The following is a 21,579-nucleotide window of genomic DNA, read 5'->3' on the forward strand; positions in this document are numbered from 1 at the left end:
CTCAACTTATCAGGTTGATAAAAATTTAAGTTTGACAGACAGCCTCCATTGTTGGAAACATTGTGGAATGCATTCAGTCTTGTTCCCTTGCATGTTTCCTAAGGGATCTAGCTACTAGGAGTCCAAATGACTAGAAAGGAGTCTGTCTAAGGACTTGCAGTGAGCTTTCAATACTCACTGTCAACCAAGGCTACATGAGGGTTAAAAAGGAGATGAACACTATGTTTTGGACAGATGCTCTGAGAATGTAGATAAAATACAACTTTAGAAAACAGAGAAACCATATGTAAACAATCTTTCAATGTTGTGCATCATATTGGTGCTGTAGAAGGAGTGATTTTGATGACAGTGTCTTGTGTGTGGCACAAGGCAATGCAAACTAATTGTAATATTCTAGTCTTGTCATTCTCAGATTCCCAAGAACACAGATTCTCAGAAGAAAGCAGATACTAAAGTAAGACATAGGATGCTGAATAAAACCCCACAGTCCTGACTTGAACTGAAACATTGGTGGGGACACATGATAGCAAAGAAACATTGGGCCGGGCATTTAGCTCAATGGTTCTGCCACCTGCCTTGCAAGTGCAATATCCTAAGTTTGACCTCCAGTACCAAAAAAAGAAAGAAGGAAAGGAAGGAAGGAAGGAAGAAGAAAGAAAGAAAGAAAGAAAGAAAGAAAGAAAGAAAGAAAGAAAGAAAGAAAGAAAGAAAGATTGAAAGAAAGATTGAAAGGTCATGTCAGAAGGACTGAAGAGCCAACTTGGAAAAAGGGTACTTTTGGGCCAGGGATTTAGCTCAGTGGTTCTGCCACCTGCCTTGAAAGTGCAAGGTCCTGAGTTTGATCCACAGTACCAAAACAAAACAAAACAAAAAACTAGTGAGAAAAAGGTACTTTCACCAATGTCATATTGATTATTATAGTCTTAAAGTCTATAGGTCAAATACCATCTGTTTCCCAAATTTGTTCTTCTCCTTCAATATTGTATTGGTTATTCTTGGTTTTTGCTTCTGCATATAAATTTTAGAATCAGACTATGACTATCCACAAGATATTTTGCTAGGATTTTGGTTGGAAGAGCAGTGAATCTATAGATCAAGGTGGAACTAACATTTTGATAATATTGAGTCTTCAAATCTATGAACATGGAATATCTTTCCATTTATTTAGTTCTTGGATTTCTTTTATCAGAGTTTTGTAGTTTTTTTCATACAGATCTTATAAATATTTTGTTAGATTTGTACCTAAGTACTTCCTTTTGGAGAATAATATTATAAATCATATTGTATTTTTAATTTAAAAATCCACTTGGGAGAGGCCCACAGCACTGAGTACCTGAGCCTTTCAGGCTGCCATACCACCGCCCCAGTGCAGAGGAGCAGAACCCCCCATACCCCAGCATGGAGGAGGTGAGCTGCACAGGGGCCAGCAGCACGTACCCCAAGCCCACTGAAATGAGAAGACATGTAAACAAGTCTCAAAACCAGACTTCCAGATCACCTAAAGCAACCCCAAAGGGAAACGAGATGGAACACTCTGATACTCAACCACCTGGAATCCCTGAACTGGTAACAAAGGAGGGTCTGGAAAAAATGAAATCAGAAATAATTTCTCAGATAACAGCAGAGATGGTGCTCATAGTGCAAGACATGATTATTAAACCTAGAGAGGACACCGATAAAAAAATAGAGGAGCTGAAGAACATGATGGAATCCCAACATAGGAAACAAATGGAATCCATAAAACAGATGCAAACAGATTTCCAGGAGATTAAAAACTCCATTGAAAGTTTACACAGCAGAATGAGCCAATGTGAGGACAGAATTTCAGATATAGAAGATAAGATTGCAATTAGTGACCAGGAAAAGACAAATTTCTTTAAAATAGTAAGGGACAATGAGAAATAAATCCAGCGGCTGCTAGATGATGCAAAGAAGAATAACATAAGACTGATCAGAGTCAATAAAGAAATAGGAGAGAGTCCAGATGACATAAAAAAACTGTTCACAGAAGTGGTGGCAGAAAACTTCCCAAGCAGGGGGAAAGAACTTGACCTACAGATAAGTGAGGCATAGGACTCCAAATAGCCTTCATCAAAAAAAATCTACACATAGGCATATAATAGTTAAGATTCCAGAAATCAAAAAAAAGATTCCAGAAACCCAACAGAAGAACAAAATTCTACAAGCAGTTCAAGAACACAAATCACATACAAAGGAAAGCCCATCAGAATCACAGTAGACTTCTCAACACAAACCATCAAGGCAAGAAGAGCTTGGAGTGATGTATTTCAAGCCCTAAAGGAAAACAGCCTCCAACCCAGATTGATGTACCTGCAAAACTATCTTTCAAAATTGATGGAGAAATAAGATACTTTCATGACAAAGAGCACCTTAGGAACCTCATGAATACCAAACCAGTACTCCAAAAAATTTTAGACAATATCCTAGGAAAAGACAATGAGGATCACAACCCCAAGAAGCCCAGCAGAATGAATCCATCAGGCACAACAAGAAACTAAATGCAAAGGGGGAGAATGCAACAAAAAGAAAAGGTCATGACAATGATAAGTCAGTACATATCAGTTATAACCATCAGTGTTAATGGTCTCAATTCACCAATCAAAATAAATTGACTGGCAGAATGGGTCAAGAAGCAAAATTCAACAATATGCTGCAGACAAGAAACACACTTAATTCAAAAAGAAACTCATAGACTGAAGTTAAAGGGTGGAAAACAATACTCCATGCGACAGGAACCCGAAAAAAAGCAGGAATAGCTATCCTCTGAAGATCAAGTGGATTTCAAACCAACACCAATTAAGAGAGACAAAGAAGGACACTATATCCTTGTAAAGGGAACAATCCAAGAGGAAGAGATGACAATCATAAACATATATGCACCAAATGCTAGTGCACCCAACTATATAAAACAAATAGTAACAGATATGAAAAATCCAATAAGCACTAATACAATAGTAGTGGGGGACCTCAATACCCCACTGTCACAAATAGGTAGATCAACTAGACAAAAAACAAACAATGAAATACTAGAACTCAATCAAACTCTTGAACAAATGAAGTTAATAGATGTTTACAGAGTGTTCCACTGCACAAAATCAGAATACACATTCTTTTTAGCTGCGCATGAGTTGTTCTTCAAAATAGACCACATACTCCCTCATAGAACGTGTTTAATAAGTGCAAAGGAATTGAAGTCATCCCCTGTATATTATCAGACCATAGTGCAATGAAATTGGAGATCAATAGGAAAAGAAACCACAATAATTTCATAAACACATGGAAACTGAACAACACGCTTCTGAATAACCAATGGGTCACAGAGGAAATTAAAGAAGAAATCAGTTCGTTCAATTAAATGACAGTGACAGTACAACATATCGGAATCTATGGGACACAATGAAAGCAGTCTTACAAGGGAAATTCATAGCAGTGAATATGCATATTAGGAAAACAGAGCAAGCCCAATTAAACAACTTGATGGTGAACCTCAAGCTTCTAGAAAAAGAAGAGCAGGACAAACCCAAAGCTCATACAAGGGAGGAAATTATAAAGATCAGAGCAGAAATCAATGCAATGGAGACTAAGAGAACAATACAAAAAATCAATGAAGCCAAGAGTTGGCTCTTTGAAAGAATAAACAAAATTGACAATCCCTTAGCCAACCTTATCAGAAAAAGGAAAGAAAAGGCCCAAATCCATGCAATTAGGAATGAAAAGGGTGAAATTACAACAGACCCAGCAGAAATCCAGAGGATCATCAATACCTACTTCCAGAACCTATATGCCAATAAGATGGACAACACAGAAGAAATGGACAGATTCCTAGATACATATGAATTACCAAAGTTGAACAAAGAAGACCTAAAAATTCTAAACAGCCCAGTATCAATCAATGAAATTGAAAACATAATTAAAAACCTACTGACTAAGAAAAGCCCAGGTCCTGATGGCTTCACTGCTGAATTCTACAAGACATTTGGAAAGGAACGACTGCCACTATTGTTTAAACTCTTCAATGAAATTGAAAGGGAAGCAATACTCCCAAATTCATTCCTGGAAGCAAGCATCACCTTGATCCCCAAAGCAGAGAAAGACCCAACCGAAAAAGAGAACTATAGGCCAATCTCGCTAATGAACATAGATGCAAAAATCCTCAATAAGATACTGGCAAATAGAATGCAGAAGTTCATCAAGAAGATCATACACCCTGACCAAGTGGGATTCATTCCAGGGATGCAAGGATGGTTCAACATACACAAATCAATCAATGTAATACAGTATATTAATAGAGCCAAGGACAAAAACCTATTGATCATCTCAATAGATCCAGAAAAAGCATTTGACAAAATCCAACACCCATTCATGATAAAAAAAAAAACCCTACAGAAAATTGGAATAGATTGTCTTTACCTCAATCTGATAAAAGCCATCTATGAAAAACCAACAGCCAATATCATACTAAATGGTCAAAAATTGAAATCCTTCACACTAAAATCAGGAACAAGACAAGGATGTCCACTATCACCACTCCTGTTCAACATAGTTTTGGAAACATTAGCCACAGCAATTAGACAAGAGAAAGTAATAAAAGGAATAAAAATAGGAAATGAAGAAGGCAAATTGTCATTATTTGCAGATGAGATGATACTCTATATAGAAGATCCCAAGAACTCCACCGAAAGTCTTCTAGACTTAATAATCAAACTCAGTCAAGTAGCTGGATACAAAGTCACACACAAAAATCAATAGCTTTCCTCTACATGAACAACAGACTCACTGAGAGAAATAGTGCAAACAATTCCTTTCACAATAGCATCCAAAAAACTGAAATACCTAGGAATCAACCTAACAAAAGAAATCAAAGACCTCCTCTCTGAAAACTGTAGCACTTTGAAAAGAGAGATTGAAGATGATATCAGAAAATGGACAGACATCCCCTGCTCCTGGGTAGGAAGGATTAATATAGTGAAAATGGCCATACTTCCAAAACTGCTATATAGAGTTAATGCAATTCCAATTGAGATCCCAGCAGCATACTTCATGGACCTTGAGAAAACAATCCAAAAATTCATTTGGAACAAGAAGAGACTCAGAATAGCAAAAGCAATTCTAGGTAACAGAGACATGGCAGGGGATATCACAACCCCCAACTTGAAACTATACTACAAAGCTACTGTGATAAAAACAGCATGGTACTGGCAAAGAAACAGACCTGAGGACCAGTGGAAAAGATTAGAAGATGCAGAAACAACTCCAGACACACTCAGCCATGTCATCTTTGATGAAGGAGCCAAACACCCTCACTGGAGGAAACATAGCCTCTAATAAATGGTGATGGAAAAATTATGTGTCAACTTGCCAAAGATTAAAACTAGACCTATATCTCTCACCATGCACTAAACTAAAGTCAAAATGGATTAAATATGTAAATATTAAAACAGAAATGCTGAACTGGCTGGAACAGAGGTTAGGTAGAACTCTTGAAGACATTGGGGTAGGAAAAGATTTTCTGAACAAAACCCCAGTTGCCTGTGAACTAGCACAAACAATCAACAAGTGGGATCTCTTCTTATTGAAAAGCTTCTGCACTGCAAGAGAAACCACCAACAGTGTAAAGAGACAGCCTACAGTGTGGGGAAAATTTTTCACTTGCTGTTCCTCTGACAAAGATCTACTATCTAGAATCTATAAAGAAGTTTATAAAATCAGACTTCCCAAATTTAAAGACTCAATCCAAAAATGGACATCTGAAATGAACAGACATTTCTCAGGCAAAGAAGTGGAAATAGGAAATAAACATATGAAAAAATGTTCAACCTCACTGGTCATTCGAGAGATGCAAATGAAAACAACACTGAGATTCCACCTCACCCCAGAAAGAATGGCTGCTATCATGAAATCAACCAATAACAAATGCTGGCAAGGGTGTGGATAGAAAGGAACCCTTCTCTGTTGTTGGTGGGAGTGTAGACTGGTGCAACCACTGTGGAAATCAGTGTGGAGATACCTCAAAGAACTAGAAGTGGAAGTCTCATTTGACCCAGCGATTCCCCTGCTGGGTATCTTCCCCAAAGAATTAAAAGAATCATATCACAGTGATATATGTGCACCCATGTTCATAGCAGCGCAGTTTATAATAGCCAAAACTTGGAAGCAGCCCAAATGCCCATCAACTGGAGACTCCATAAAGAAAGTGGAATTTTTTATATATAAAATGGAGTACTACTCAGCCATAAAAAATGAGAAATTAGGGGCCAGGGATTTAGCTCAGTGGTTCAGGCGCCTGCCACTCAAGCACAAGGTTCCAAGTTCAATCCCCGGTACAAAAAGAAAAAAAAAAATGTGTTTTTTTTCTAAAATGGAGTACTACTCAGCCATAAAAAATGAGAAATTAGAGACATGTATACCTAAATGGATGCATATTGAGGAGATACTCTTAAGTGAAGTAAATAGGACACACATGTGTGAATACCAAATAGTTTCTCTGATGTGAGAAACTGAAAGTGTAGATAAGGACTAAATGTATAATAGGTAATGTGAAATAGGAAGAAAAGGGGCAAAGGGGAAGCAGAAGTGGGAGGGGTAGGGGAAAGGAAAGAAGGGAATGGAATTAATATGAGAAAAGGAAAAAATGAAAACAAAGTCTTTATAGATAGGGAGGGATGAAGGGGTTGAAGGGAGGGCAGGGGAAGGGGGAAAAATAAGATCCAAGAGAGATTATGTAAAGGTGCAAATTTCCAATGATGAATGTCATTATGTTGTATACCTAAAATGTGCCAATAAAATTAAATTTTAAAATCCCCTTGTTCATTAATATATAGTATAGCAACTGACTTTTATACATTAATATTATATCCTGCCACCTTGGTATAATTTCCTTATGAGTTCTAGGAGTTTCTTGTTGTTGTTATTGAGTCTTTGAGATTATTCTACAGAGACAGTCATGTCATCTGTGAATGAAAACTCGTTCTTCCCAACCTGTATACCTTTTTCTCCTGGTTTTTTTTTGGTCTTATTGTGTTAGATAGAATTTTAGTATGATGCTAAGAAGAAGTTACTCATCATAATAGAAAAATTTGCATTTCTCCTCATTAAATACAATGTTAACTGTAGGGCTTTTGTAGATATTCTTTGACAAAGTGAGGAAGTTGCCTTCTTAGTTTAGGATTTTTAAAATCACAAATTGGTGCTGGGTTTTGTTAAATGCTGTGGGCACCTGGTCTTCAGTCAGCCTCATTTCACTGTGCTCCAACTCACTTTTCCTTATTCTCCAAATTATTCTGAAGCAAATTTCAAATGTATCATTTCTTTAATATTTGGGCAAGCTATATTCAATGATAAGGCCAATCATTCAAAAAAATTTTTCATCACTTCTGGCTTTTAATAGTTAAGAGTTGTTTAAAATTTGAAATAATTTCTGTAAAAATAAACACATTTACTTATAAATTCCTTTAAACTAAGATTTAGTTCCTTCATTCATTCATCCATTGTTCATTCATGATACATTCAAAAACATTTGTTAAGAACTGTGGGGAGGCCCAGGATTTAGCTCAGTGATTTCGCTGCCTACTGCGCAAGCGCAAGGACCCGAGTTCAATCCCCGGTACCAAAAAAGAAAGAACTGTGGGGGGCCCTTTGGAGGTGCTAAAAGTACACTAGTCAACAAGGCATATGGTACCACTAGACCTCACACTTTGGTAGGGGAAGGAAAAAATTAGAAGATTCATAAACAAGATCATTTCAGATATCAAGAAGGATGCAAAGATGGAGATACTTCAAAGAACTAGGACGGAAAGTCCCATTTGACCCAGCTATTCCCCTGCTGGGTATCTTCCCCAAAGAATTAAAAGAATCATACCACAATGTGCACCCATGTTCATAGCAGCACAGTTTGTGATAGCTAAAGCTTGGAAGCACCCCAAGTGCCCATCAACTAGAGAATGGATAAAGAAATTGTGTTTTTTTTTTATAAAATGGAATACTACTCAGCCATAAAAAATGAGAAATTAGAGACATTTATAGCTAAATGAATGCACATTGAGGCAATCCTCTTAAGTGAAATAAATAGTACACACGTGTGAATACCAATAGTTTCTCTAGTGTGAGAAACTGAAAATGTAAATAAGGACTAAAATGTATAACAGATAATGTGAAATAGGAAGAAAAGGGGCAAAGAGGAAGGGGAAGTGGGAGGGGTAGGGGAAAGGAAAGAAGGGAATGGAATTAATATGAGAAAATGGAAAAATGGAAACAAAGTCTCTGTAAATAGGGAGGGGTGGAGGGGTTGAAGGGAGGGCAGGGGAAGGGGGAAAAATAAGAACCAAGAGAGATTATGCAAAGGTGCAGATTTCCAATGATGAATGTCATTGTATTGTATACCTAAAATGTACCAATAAAATAAAAATTTTAAAAAAGAAGGATACAAAGTACTATGATAGTAACTGGGAGGGCAAAGTGACATTTCAGTTGACACCTGAAAGAACATAACAGGAACAGTGACTAAAGACTAGGAACCAAGTGATTAAAGAAGAGAAAATCAAAGCAACAATTGTGTGTCAGTGAACAAGGAACCCAGGGTGAGTTCAGTGTAGTGAAAAAGGGAAGACATGGAGAAAACACAAAGTCAGTATAGCAGGAAGTGGCCCCCTGTAATTCAGGGAGCCTTCCAGATTTCAGGGTCTCCCTGCCATTCGGCTCTGGACAGTCTGTGACCTGCTTTGGGCAGTGGGACACGAGCAGCACAGAGCCGATCTCTCAAGTGCCCTCCCCAGGGTCCAGCCAGCATGATGAGAAACCTCTCAGGCTAAGCCATTGCATGACCAGAGGCCACATGGAGATGCCCTGAGGGAGCAGAGGTTCATCCGGGATAGTCCACCCCAGCTGGCTTCTGAGGAGCACAGCCAACATCCTAAGCCCAACCCACAAAATCACAGAAAGTGACAATCATTACTTTCTGGTGGCTTCTTAAATAGCAATAGATTAGGAAGCAGATAGCAAGGGTTTGGAAGCGGGATGTTGTTGAGGTAAGGTTGGGATAATGAGCAGTGGGGAGGCTGGAAGGTTGGTAGGACAGCAAGGGAATTTTGGAGACAGGAAAGATGGTTATCAGTGTTTTAAGGTAGAAAACAATGAACTGATGACAATAGTAGCATGTTGGGTAAGAAATGTACTTAATGAACCTCATGGATCTCACCTAAGGAAACGTCCAAGTTGAATGCCAAATGGGACTACTCTGCTTCTTTTAACTTCCTGTGATAAAATATTGGAAGGAGGGATGAACCAAAGAAGGAGCAGTTCAGTATTTAAGCAGAATTTAGAGTAACTATTTCAATATAGGGTGTGCTGTGTTGGAAAACAACCCTCTCTCCTGACCATAAGTGACCTCACGGTGACCTCAAAAAACCACCAGCAAGCTGGGGATTTAGCTCAGTGGTTCCACCGCCTACCTTGCAAGTGGAAGGTCCAGAGTTCGATCCCCAGTACAAAAAAAAAAAGAAGATTAAAAAAAACACCACCAGCAAGATGGAGCCTTCATCTATAGCATCCAACTGAGGGTGCTGCTAAGACCTGCCTGAAGACCCTGTGGCCAAAGTAGAGAAGGCTCCCTCTGAGTGGCATGTGGAAGTAAGTGTGGCCTTTGCCTGGTGGGGTAAATTTTAATTCATAAAGAAGCATAGACATTTGAAGGAGTTGTGCACATTAGAGACAAGTCAAAATGAAAAGACACCCCTGGGTCCACAACTTGCTACGGGCAACAGATAGACTGAGAAATTACCCAGCTACAAAGATGAACTATTTCTCCTGGAAAAGGGAGAAGGTCTGAGGGGACAGATCCTTCACCCAGGGATAGTGGAGTAAGGAACCCTTTCCAGGGCAGAAACAGGGCCTGATCCTGTGACAGTCCTGCCTCTGGAGCCAGGAGAGCAGTCAGCTCTTGCCTGGCTGGATCTTGGAATCACTAAGGACCCATGTCTGTTGGGTGCCCTCAGTGTCCTCTCCTTGGGAATGGGAGTACTACATTTCTTAACCCTCCTCTTATTGCTGCATGGGGTTATGGTGAGGCCAGTGACAGCAGATGATAGCTTGGATTTTTAGTCCACAGGTTTCCAGACTGAGAAGCACTGCATTCACAGCAGCTGATCCACATCCAAGCCTAACGCTGATGATAAGCTTCTGAATGCTGGGCTGCTGCCATATGGGATGAAATGCTGGGAGTTTTGGAGAAACACGCATTTTGCATGTGGGAGACGTACAAATAATTTATGACCAGAAATGGACTGTGGTGGATTAAAGATGAGCGCAGAATCTTTTCCACTCCCTTCATTGTGACACTGAGTTTATTTCCCCTCCTTTTCTTTCTGGGATGTTTTGTGACTTGTTTTCACAACAAGATGCAGCAGAAGAGATTCTGTGTCAATTCTTACAAGACTAAGCAGGCCCCACTGTGGCCTCTGGGACCCCTGAGCCACTGTGGAAAGAAACTCAGCTATGCAGATAAACAGAGCATATGGAGAGAGAAACGTATGAATCCCAGAAACATATGAACCTCACCAGAAGACATCAGATGCATGAAAAGCCTGTTCTGATTTCCAATTGCAGGCACTGAACTGTCTGCAAAATCCAAATCCCAAAATTGTGAATGACTACATGATTGTTGTTTTAAACCACTAAAATTTGGAATGGCAAGTTACAGTCCAATAGATAAATGAGATGGAAATTCTGGGATGAATTTAGGGTAGCTGCAAATTTGGGGATGGGGTGGGAGTCCTAGGTAGCAAAAAGTTGGAAATCTTTCCCATCCTCTGAATCTAGGCTGGTCCTGTGAGCTGGGTTTGACAAATAGCTCCCTATCCAGCTCTGAGGGTGGGCTGTGCAGCTCCTGGGCTGGGTCTGCTGCCTGACACATGGCTGTCCTGAGCAGGAGCGTCAGGAGTGGAACATCCTAGTGACCTCCCTGACAGATCCCGGTGTCAGTGTCAGCGGTTTGTTTTCCATTCAGGTCTCCTTATCTCTGACAGGCTGTACCACAGTCCTTATGACATTCCTGGGGCAGGGCCCCAGAAGAAGGCAGGAGCTACAAGGCCACCTGAAGCTGGGTCTCTATAGACCGCCACTGCTGCCATTTCTCCTGGTCATGTGGTCAGATGACCAGATCCGAGTCAAGAGATGAGTCCAGGGCAAGAAAAGTAGGGAGGAAATGGGACATAAGAGCAGTGGACACTTGAAACCTTGTCAGATAGGACTCTTAGCCGTTCCATTCCTGTAAAGAAGGCACTAGTATCCTGATTTTCAGAGTGCATGTGTATAAGGTCCTGAGCTACTAGCAATTCTGATCTGAAGACTTCTGTGGAAACCTGCATTTCATAATGCGGACCTTAACTTTTCTGGAATTGTTCTTTAATGATTACAATGGTACCTCTGTTCATGAACTTAATTTCTGTCATGATTCTGGTCACAAAAAGAATTGGATGAGAACCTAATCAAATTTCCTCATACGGTCAGCCATTAAATTTGAATCAGTTCTCATCCAGAATTGTGACCAGAATTGTGGAAAGAATTAAGTTCGTGAACCGAGGTACCACTATAATAGAATTGTACTAAGGATAGAGCCCCTGAAACTTCTGAGTGCCACCATAAAGCCTCCATAGCCAGAACTCCATGGAGCTGCTGCCATGGAAGGAGCCCACAAAGTCTGAGAGCTGTGTGTGCCTCTGGCCAACTCCACTTCCATGGGTTGCACATTCTGGCCCTGGCAAGGCTAACTCTGAGCCCACTCTGCATTTTGTTTCCCTTGTCAGATGCACCAACAAAATGACAAACCCAATCATGGCTGATGTCAACACTGGGGAGAGAAGCTCCAGGGGGAAAGTGCTAGCCCTAAGAAAAGCCCACAGCTATTATAAACTACAAACACAGTATGAAGTTTTACTCTGAAAGTGACTCCTTCCATATGGCAGGTTAGAGTTGGAGAAGAAATCCAGTGCAGCACCTGCCATATTGGAAGGGGTATAATCAGGAGCCATTTGGGGAAGGGGTTAATTGTTTAAGACTGAACCACAGTATAACTACAGAATAACTTCACTTCAAGGTATTCAGTGTTAACAAACCACAATGACTATGTGAGAAACACCCATGAGAGACTGGCATGAACAGGGTTCAGGCTACACATAAACTCCCTGAAAAGTCTAAGTTCTGCTAGGAAGGATACTAGGGTCCTGCCTTTTTTGGTGAGAAGCCAGGCCAAGTGAGTATGGCTTTCAGAAGTGACTGTATCTGAAAGTCCTGAGATTAAGTCCAGTTCTCTGCTTGAGTCTTGCCCATCCCCCTACATCCATCACAGTGAACAGTGATCTTATTGTTTTCCCATCTACCAAATGATCAAGGACACAACTTAGCTTGGATATTTGCCACAGCCTGGGGTATACAAACAGAGGGGTCTCTGGAGCAGGGAGATGGTGCCACAAAAACCCACAAGCAATAAAGCTCTGCAGAGAAAACTGTAACTTCTTGAATTTCAATAGTACAGATCCTAGCAAGAAATCATTCATTTGAAATACAGAGAAAAATTTTTAGACTCAGTTTTTTCCTTCATTGGTTTTTTTTGGGGGGTTGGGATTTTTTTTTTACCCTTTTAATTTTTTTCCTTCTTATGTTTTCTTTTTTTCCCTTAATCTTGCTCTCTTTGTTTCTTTTTTATCTTGTTTGTCCTTTTCTGTTACTTTGTTCATTCTCCTGTTCCCCACCCCCTCTATGTTACTAGTATAACCATTAAGCTTTATTAATCTTTAGACAGTTAATTCTATGTTGTTACTGTTGAATACTTTTCTATTGTTAGTGGAGGTATAGTTGCTGCATTTAATAAATGTTTACTATATGTTAATATTTGGTTTATCTTAATATTTATACTATAATCATAGATCTCTTTTCTATGGTTAAGGGTGGTACATTATTGGTTCTTATGGTATGTCAATATTCAGTTTGTCTTTGATGTTATGTTGCTAATATTATTGTTATCACCAGAATGGTATAGTTGTTGCTATTAACTGGTTTTCTCTTATGCCAATATCTGGATTGCATTTGTGTCCTTAACAGGACTGCAGTCCAATACAACAGAACTGGGTGCTGAGTCGATAACATTATAGCATCTCTCCCCAAATTAATAAAAGTAGCCAGATCTTGGGATAGAGGCAAAGGCCTATAGTTAGCCCCATCAAAAGTGCATCATTGGAAAGCAGACACTAACTAAAGAGGTCTCCATAACAGCAGCAAAGTTTTTCCACTATAATTAACCCACAAACAACATCACACACATACACACATACACACACAAATAACAATAGCAACACAAGAAGACAAGGCAACAAACTGCCTCCCAAAACTCCCAACTCCTCCACAGCTGATTTGTGGGTCATCAAGAGAAAGGAGTAACAGATGACTCAGAGGGCAGTGGTGATAATCCTAGAACAATGAGGAACTTATGCGGATGAAGATCCTAGGTCACGCGGAACTTATGTTGATGAAGAATTTGTGGCGAGTAAACAGAGACGCTGAGGTCTTGAGTTGGTGTAGGCCACTCCAGGACACCATGGCTAGGACCCCTACGTGGTCAGGAGCCTAGCGACGAGGAGCCTGCTCTGAGCAACTCTGAAAATGAAGTGGATGTGCTTTTACATGGAACCCCTGACAGAAACGAAAGCTCATCAGAGAGTGTCTTACTGGAGAAAGTGAGTCCTCTAGTAAAGATGAATTTGAAAAGAAATGGAAGCTGAGTTAAATTCCACCATGAAAACAATGGAAGACAAGCTCTCTTCTCTCAGAACAGGGTCTTCCTCAGGAAATGAAAAAATTGGAATAGCTCCAGCAAAGTACTATGATGATGTGTATTTTGATTCTGATTCTGAAGATGAAGACAAAGCAGCATGGATAACCAAGAAGAAAAAGAAGAGATGGCACAGAATTCCAACAAATGATGAATTACTATGTGATCCTGAAAAAGAGAACAGAGACCAGGCCTGGCTTGATGCACAGAGAAGAGGTTATCATGGTTTTGGACCACAGAGGCCACATCAGCAACAGCAGCTGGTTCCACATAGTGACGCAGTCTCGAATTGCCCTGACTGTATGACCACACTGTGCTTCGATTGCCAAAGGCATGAGTCCTACAAAACTCAGTACAGAGCAATGTTTGTGATGAACTGTTCTGTCAACAGAGAGGAGGTTCTAAGATGCAAAACCCAGACAACAGGAAGAAAAGGTGGGGCTACAAGAAGCTGTGGTCTAACCAGGAAGATCCCAGCGATCAGGCAGAAGCTGAAGAAATCTACCACCTGGTCATGTGTGCAGAGTGTTCCACTGAAGTAGCCATCTATGACAAGGACGAAGTCTTTCACTTTTTCAACGTTTTAGCAAGCCATTCTTAAATCGTGCACTTGGCATTTCATTTTACAATACTGTGTAAAGGAAACCGTATTGTCCAGTTATTTTCTTCCCTCTGATTCATATCATTAAGTAACATTTCATTATTACTTGAGGAAGCAGTATTTTATCTTTATGAAAAAGAATGGTTATCATCTCTCCTCCCTTTTTTGTTTAGTTTTCTGATGAATACTGATGGGACTGATTATTTATTTCCTTCTTGATGGACATTTGGAAATAATGGAGGTTTTTATTTATTAAAGCTCTTTGGAATTTAAAAAAAATTTTCTCTCCCCAGGATGTCTTCAGCTGATATAATCCTGCCCTGGAGCATTACAGCATCACAAGACCATTGAAGTTTTAGCTGTGACTACAGACAAAATGGAGTTATGTCTCAATATGCCATAGCCAGCCTATCAGCAGGAAAACTAGGCTTAATCATAATTTAATTGTGAAATGATTTTTCCCTAAAATTATGCAGAATTTCTCCTGACAAGTCACAATGGCCAGATTTGCATACTTCCCTAAGGAATGAACAGAAGCTTAAGATTATTTGTACCACCCTTTTGGGATTTCTCCTATAGATAGACCACTATCTCACTGAGGGTGGGCTGTCCTCTCCCACCCACTAAGACTAAAACCACTAAAACTACTAAGACTAGACTACAGATTATCGACTAAGGTTAATGATGTCATCTATATACCCTTGTTACTATTGGATCAATATTATCTAAGTGACTATACTTGACTATACTTGTAATCTTATTGGTTATGGTTTTTACCCATGCTGTACCTACCCATCATGACTTTGCTCTATAAAATTTACTTTGAGAAGTGGGCTCATTGGCAACCCACTGGGGACCCCTCTTGTCTCTCAGGAGCTATTCTTATTCCCCATTCCTATTCTCCAATAAAGTTTTCTACTCTTAACCTCCGTTGTTCCTTAGAATTCACTCTTCAACTTTGGGGAAAATGAACTTGGCATATCTGACATCTAGCAGGTTGGGAGTTACATCTATTCCCCCTATATCAATATTAAATGAAAATGCTTCTGCAAATCAAAGAAAACAACAGAGTGAAGAAACAACCTACAGGATGGGAAAAATTTTTGTCAGCTATTCCTTGGACAGAGGACTAACATCTAGAATATATAAATAACTCAAAAAATTAGGCTCCCAATATAAAAGTCCCAATTAAAATGGGCAACTGAAATGAAGACACTTCTCAGAAAAAGAAGTACAACTGGCCAATATATACATGAAAATATATTCAACATCTCTGGCCATTACAGAAATGCAAATTAAAACAACACTGAGATTCCATGTTATTCCTGAAAGAATGGCTGTATTCAAGAAATCAAATAATAAAAATGCCGATGGAGCTGTGAGGAAAAAGAACTCTGCTACTCTGTTGGGAGACGTAAACTAGTACAACCACTGTGGAAATCAATGTGGAGGTTCCTCTAAAAACTACACTTAGAAATTCCATCTGACCCAGTTATTCCTCTTCTGGGTATCTTCCCAAGAGTTAAAGACATCATATTACAGTAATGCACGCACAACCATGTTTATAGCAGCATAGTTCACAGCTATATTTTGGAAAAGGCCGATACATCCATCAATAGATGAATGAATAAAGAAAATGTGGTATTTACACACAATGAAGTGCTACTATGCTATAAAGAAAGATAAATTTGAGTCATTTGTAGGGAAGTGGATGTACTTCAAGACCATAATAATAAGTGAAATGTCATGCCCACAAGCTTAGGTATCACATGGTTTTTCTTACATGAAAAATTCACAATATAAATAAAGAGCAAAATAAAAGATAGATAATAGGAAGTATGGAAGTAGATCTTTCTCAAAGGGGAAAGAGATCAAGGGTTGGAGAGAGTGGGAGGGAGAGGAGAGAGAGACGAAAAAGAAATTACAGTGTGTTACATACATGTACCAATTCCCCACGAGGAGTGTGATCATTATGTACTGTAAATGTGCTAAGAAAAAAAATTGTACCAAGAATCTGATCTTACTGATTAACCTTTAATTCACAAATTTCACAAATTGCAGAACTAAATGAGTCTGAGAGCATCTGCTGTTTGTTATGGGTCAGAAATTAATGGTAACAGACACTGTCAAAGCGTAACATAAAAGTCATCCTAGCCATGGAAAGGAATTTTGAAGATTGTATTGAATCCAGGAGATAGGGCGCAGGTCCTGAACAGTAAACTAAAAGTCAGGGCCTAAGTGAATTAGCTATCATACAGACTATCAGAGCCTAACGAAATGCAAGAGATGAAAGAACAGATTCTTAACCAAGTGGGAGACCTCAGAGGAAGTAAAATACAGAGGAAGCAGGTTGCTTTCCAGACCTCAAAGGCGTCTCTGCAACCAGGAGCATCCCTGCTTTCTGTCACTTCACTGTGTCCCCCAAACGGTAAAAACCCAATAGACCTAAACATCTATGGTGTCCGCCTATGGACCGCTCCTCTCCTACCAGCAGAGAACTTCTCTTTTACCCTTTCTAACAAACACGCATGTGGCCATTTCCCACCGTTGGCTGTTTGCTGTTTTGCTGGCTTCAGTCTTTGTTGCCCCAAACAAACATCGAGACCTAGTTACAGTATCATCTTTTATCACCTAGTGAAACTTCTTAGTGTCTTGATCTCAAATGTCATAAGAAGGATTTGTATCTGTTGGAAAAGTAATAGTACATTCTACAAAATTGCTTAGGATTAGAGCAATCGGTACCATTCACAGGCATTTTTTTCCCCTATCATTTCCAGCTCTACAGTAGGATTTTTAGGCAAGGCCAGAGTTGCGTGCAGTTTTTCAGTTTACCACTAGGATATATATCTTTTCACCAACTCCACAGAAAATCTTAAAAAGAGTACCTAGTTAGTGATCTAATATGAGGTGTAGATAAGGCTATAATTGCCTTGTAGTCTAGTAGGGATAAGACAAGAATTCAAACATTTCAAAGCAGTGTAACAGTATGCAGAGTTTTTAAAGATTGGGTCTCACTAGGTTGCCTGAGCTAGTTCTGAACTCCTGGGCTCAAGCGATCCTCCTGCCTCAGCTTCCCGAGTAGCTAGAACTACAAGCATGTGCCATCATATGCCAGCTTCAAACCTGAAAGTAAATGTAACATATGCATAAGACACATGGAAACTAAACAGAAAAAATAACTCCAAAAGTTTTCAGATTTTTTTTTCTTTTTTTAAGTTTTGAAGCTCAAGTAGCCCTTTGATAGACCAAGATAAAGGGTGAGTGCTACATAAAATAGGCAGAATTTATGACACAGTTTTCTTGGCAGAGGTAAGATTTGAGAAGGAGTTTAAAGCTAATTGCTTTAAATCAACTGGCGATCAGAGATTACAATTAATTTAGTCAGTGCTGGAGATATCCCTGGAGATTTCTTTGATGTAGTGATTAATGAACCACCTGAACTCCTTGCTCCCACAACCACAGCCCTCCTACCTGCTAGAAAGAAGAGAATAGGAATTTCTTGAGGGCAAAGATTTTGTTTGTTTATCTTTGAGTGCATAACATTGTATTAGATACCTATTAGTGCTCCAGGATAAGATGCACCCAGGAGAGTTTAAGACTCAGGTAAACAGAAAGTTGCTGGAACAGTTTATAGAAGGAAACAAGACATGACTGTGAAGTAGGACACAACAATGAGAATGTTACAATGGACAGGCACCGGGTAGTCAAAGCAAGAGAGGAAAAATTAATTTTTCATACTTTTTCTCTGATTATAAAACAACTTCATGTTATTATTTTGGTTACTTAAAAGTAAAATGGGCTTACATTAAAAAGTATATATTTCATATAAATCAGAATATTCCAAAGACTATACCACATCTAAAACATCAGTCTCAAATTTGATTGAGTTGAGGCAGAATTACTTCAGCACACAATGTGTATTGTTTCAATATAAAATATCCAGTTAGGACAGACATTCAAAACCCGTGACTTGGGGTCCTCTGTAGCTGCAGATATGTTTTAAAAATTAAATTTTCACCCTGTTTTAAATTTTTAATTAAATGATATTACTTTACAAGTCATGATTGTCACATGAAATCTAGATTTCTGGCTTCTCTTTAAAAATTTGGGAAAAGGTCACATAATGATGGGTTCCTGTTCTCATGAGCAACCCAACTGGGGCTGGGCAGAGCCTTTCTGGGAGGCAAGACACCAGCCCCCCATTCTCCACAGCGTGCAGCTCCCCATTGTAGCATGCACCATCCCCTTTTCTGGTCACACAACCTGCCTGGCCCACCATTTGATTTGTGTGACCTCAGGGTCTACCATGGGAAGTTCACTAAAGTGGTCATTACAGTTGTTACACACAGATGACTACAACTTCATAGCATCCACACTTTTGCCAATGAGAAACATCTACTGCCATTACTTCAATAAGCTCAGTGGGTTGTGAGACTTGCCATGGGAACAGGTACATTCCAGGACAAGTAAGAGACAGTGCAGGGCCACAAAAAGACCTGAGGATTATTGTTACGTCTGAGACCATACTCACGGTCAGATAGGGTAGCAGACGTCCACCATGAATGAGGCAATGCAACACAGCACTCTGATGCTTTGGGAGGGAGGTTATTTGAAACACATGAGTATACTCTGCTTACTTAGGAATGAAAAGAACTGCTGTTCAACTTCTGAGGCTCATTTCAGGACACAGAGTCTTAAAATTGACATCTGGCCTAACCAGGAAAGCAACCCATTTTAAGAACTTCAGCAGAGGAAAACTAACCTAGGTAACTGGATCCCCAGGAAGCAGTGGAGATGAGAGGCCAAGCAGGATTGTGGTGAAGTCTCTCAGGGACTCAGCCACATCAGCAGGACGGGGAGACAAGACTATGCTCCCCAAAGAGACTGGGTACATAGGGACAGAACAGCTGCTTTCAGCCCACACCTAGGCCTCTGGCCTCCCAGGGGGTCAGGAAGCCACAGACTGGGCAGAGTAGGTGGGGGGTGGCCATAGGACACACAAGCCAGGCCGGCTAGCCAAAAACAGGGCCACCAGAGCAGAGCAGGCCCTTGTCCTGTACTCAGCTCACAAATGATCTCTTTCAGTATCTGGATCTGATGCAAGGGGGGTTGGGAGGGTTAATGGAAACCATAAGGTACAGGACATGAGGTCACGGCAAGTTCCTGTTGCACAGAAGGCAATAAAAGCCCTTCCTGTCTTGGAAGCAGGAGCTGGAAAGAGCAGAAGAGATGGGAGTGTGGCTCTGCCCGGGTTCCATCTGGAGACTGGGAAGGGCTCCCTCACCGAGCACCCCAGCCAGTCTGAGGCAGCACAGCCACAGCAGGGTGAGTGGGTGAGGAGGCTGGGGACAGCAGCTGTCTGTAGTAGCAGCTGTGGGTGTCCTGTGTGGGCTACCTGGAGGAGGAGGTGCCCAAGGCTTCCCTGGAGAGAAGCGAGGTGCCTGCCAAGTGCACTCAGGGCACAGCCCTGTGCAAAGGACAAGGAGACTTAGAAAAACCTAAACATGGAGTTTGACTTCAAATTATCTAAATGTGAATCCTGCATTGATTGTTTCCCAAAAGAAATGAGATTTTTAATCTGTGTCTGAGTTTCCTTAAAAGGGGCCAGGATGACTTGTTTCCATTACTTAATCAAAGGAGGGGCTATTTTAATTGACACATGAAGTTTTTCCCCATGAATCATTTGACCCCACTGCCTTCGTAGGTTTCAGGCAAGAGGCCTGCTTTGCACGTAAACATACACAGGTGCAGTGTGCAAGCTTATGCCTGGCCACTCCGGAGACTGACTGTTTGAGCCCCCCAGTCTGAGACCAAATTCCAGCCTGGGCAATGCATTAAGACCATGTCTCAGAAAGAAGAAAAAAAGAAAAACTGTAGACTGAACACACACACATGCACACAGACCACACACATCCGGGTCTTGCACACAAAGACCAGATGTAGCACACACATCACACTAATTCACATGTGCACTTGGTTTGTTTTGGTTTTTTTTAAGTAGGAACGGTTTATTTTGGCTCACAGTTTGGAGATATTTCAGTCCATACTCAGCTGGCTCCAAGGCAGGGTGGCATGACAGAGAGGGATCACAGAGAAGAAAAATTTCATGGCAGGGCAGGCAGCGAGCAGCAAGCAGCAGCAACCACGAGGACTTGGTTTTTCAGCTGCCTCTGTGTTCAAGGTGGAATCTCTGCTCCTGAATTGACATATGCCATTTGAATGGATGGGCGACAACTGAGTAACAAGCATCATTTTGAGAAAGAAAACAAATCTTGACTTATAATTTCCAAGTATCATCCAAAATTCCAAATTGATTTCTTCTAGAAAATTGTGACCCTCATAGACACTTCATCTAGATCAGGCATGGTGGTACACACCTGTAATCCCAGCACTCTGAGAGACTGAGACAGGAGGATCACAAGTTTGAGCACAGCCTGGGCAACATAGTAACTTAGTGGGACCCATCTCAAAATAAAAAATACAAAAAGGGCTGGGGTGTAGCTCAGTGTGAAGGTTCTGGGCTCACTCTCTAGCATGGTACTGGGGAAAAAAGACATTTAATCTCGACGTGCTCACTTAAGAAGGCCTCTCTGCAGGGTACCCCTCTAGGTTTACCAAGGAGGCCTTGGTCCTAACAAAGTGCTCACCTCCCTTCCCTGTGGCTTACCTTCATTCTCCTCTGTACCCCCGCTTAGGTGGCTTCATCATGAGCAGACAGCCTCTCCAGATGGATGATTACCAGGTAGGCTGTAGCTAGTGCCAGGAGGACACAGGTAGGATGATCTTCCTACAGTGTGGGGAACATCGCTTCTCTCCTACCCTGAATAATATTCCCCAAGAAGCAGGTCGGGAGTGCATGGTGGCACTTGCTTTACATCAGTAGTGGTGAGCAAGGGCTGGAGATTTAGCTCAGTGGTTCCGTGGCCTGCCTCGCAAGCGCAAGGACCCGAGTTCAATCCCCAGTACAAAAAAAAAAAAATTCAAATAGTGGTGAGCAGCTGTCTTTTCTAGGCTGAATTCACTGACTACTCAGAGTCCAAAAAGAAGCCTTCTGAAGAGCATTGCACATTCTGCTCTCCTACAAGCTGCCATGTACCTGCCTCCAGTAGCACACCGGGCCTGCATACCACGTGCTCCT

General features: G+C 40.6%; 1 pseudogene; it reads left to right on the forward strand.

Annotated features, from left to right (window-relative positions):
- Positions 1 to 10,412: 10,412 nt before the first annotated feature.
- LOC101699141 (E2F-associated phosphoprotein pseudogene) lies at positions 10,413 to 14,547 on the forward strand (annotated as a pseudogene).
- Positions 14,548 to 21,579: the final 7,032 nt, after the last annotated feature.

Source organism: Heterocephalus glaber, unplaced genomic scaffold (genome assembly GCF_053883595.1).
Source record: "Heterocephalus glaber isolate CG9 unplaced genomic scaffold, H.glaber_assembly_v1.0 deba00000122, whole genome shotgun sequence".
Taxonomy (NCBI): Eukaryota; Metazoa; Chordata; class Mammalia; order Rodentia; family Bathyergidae; genus Heterocephalus; species Heterocephalus glaber.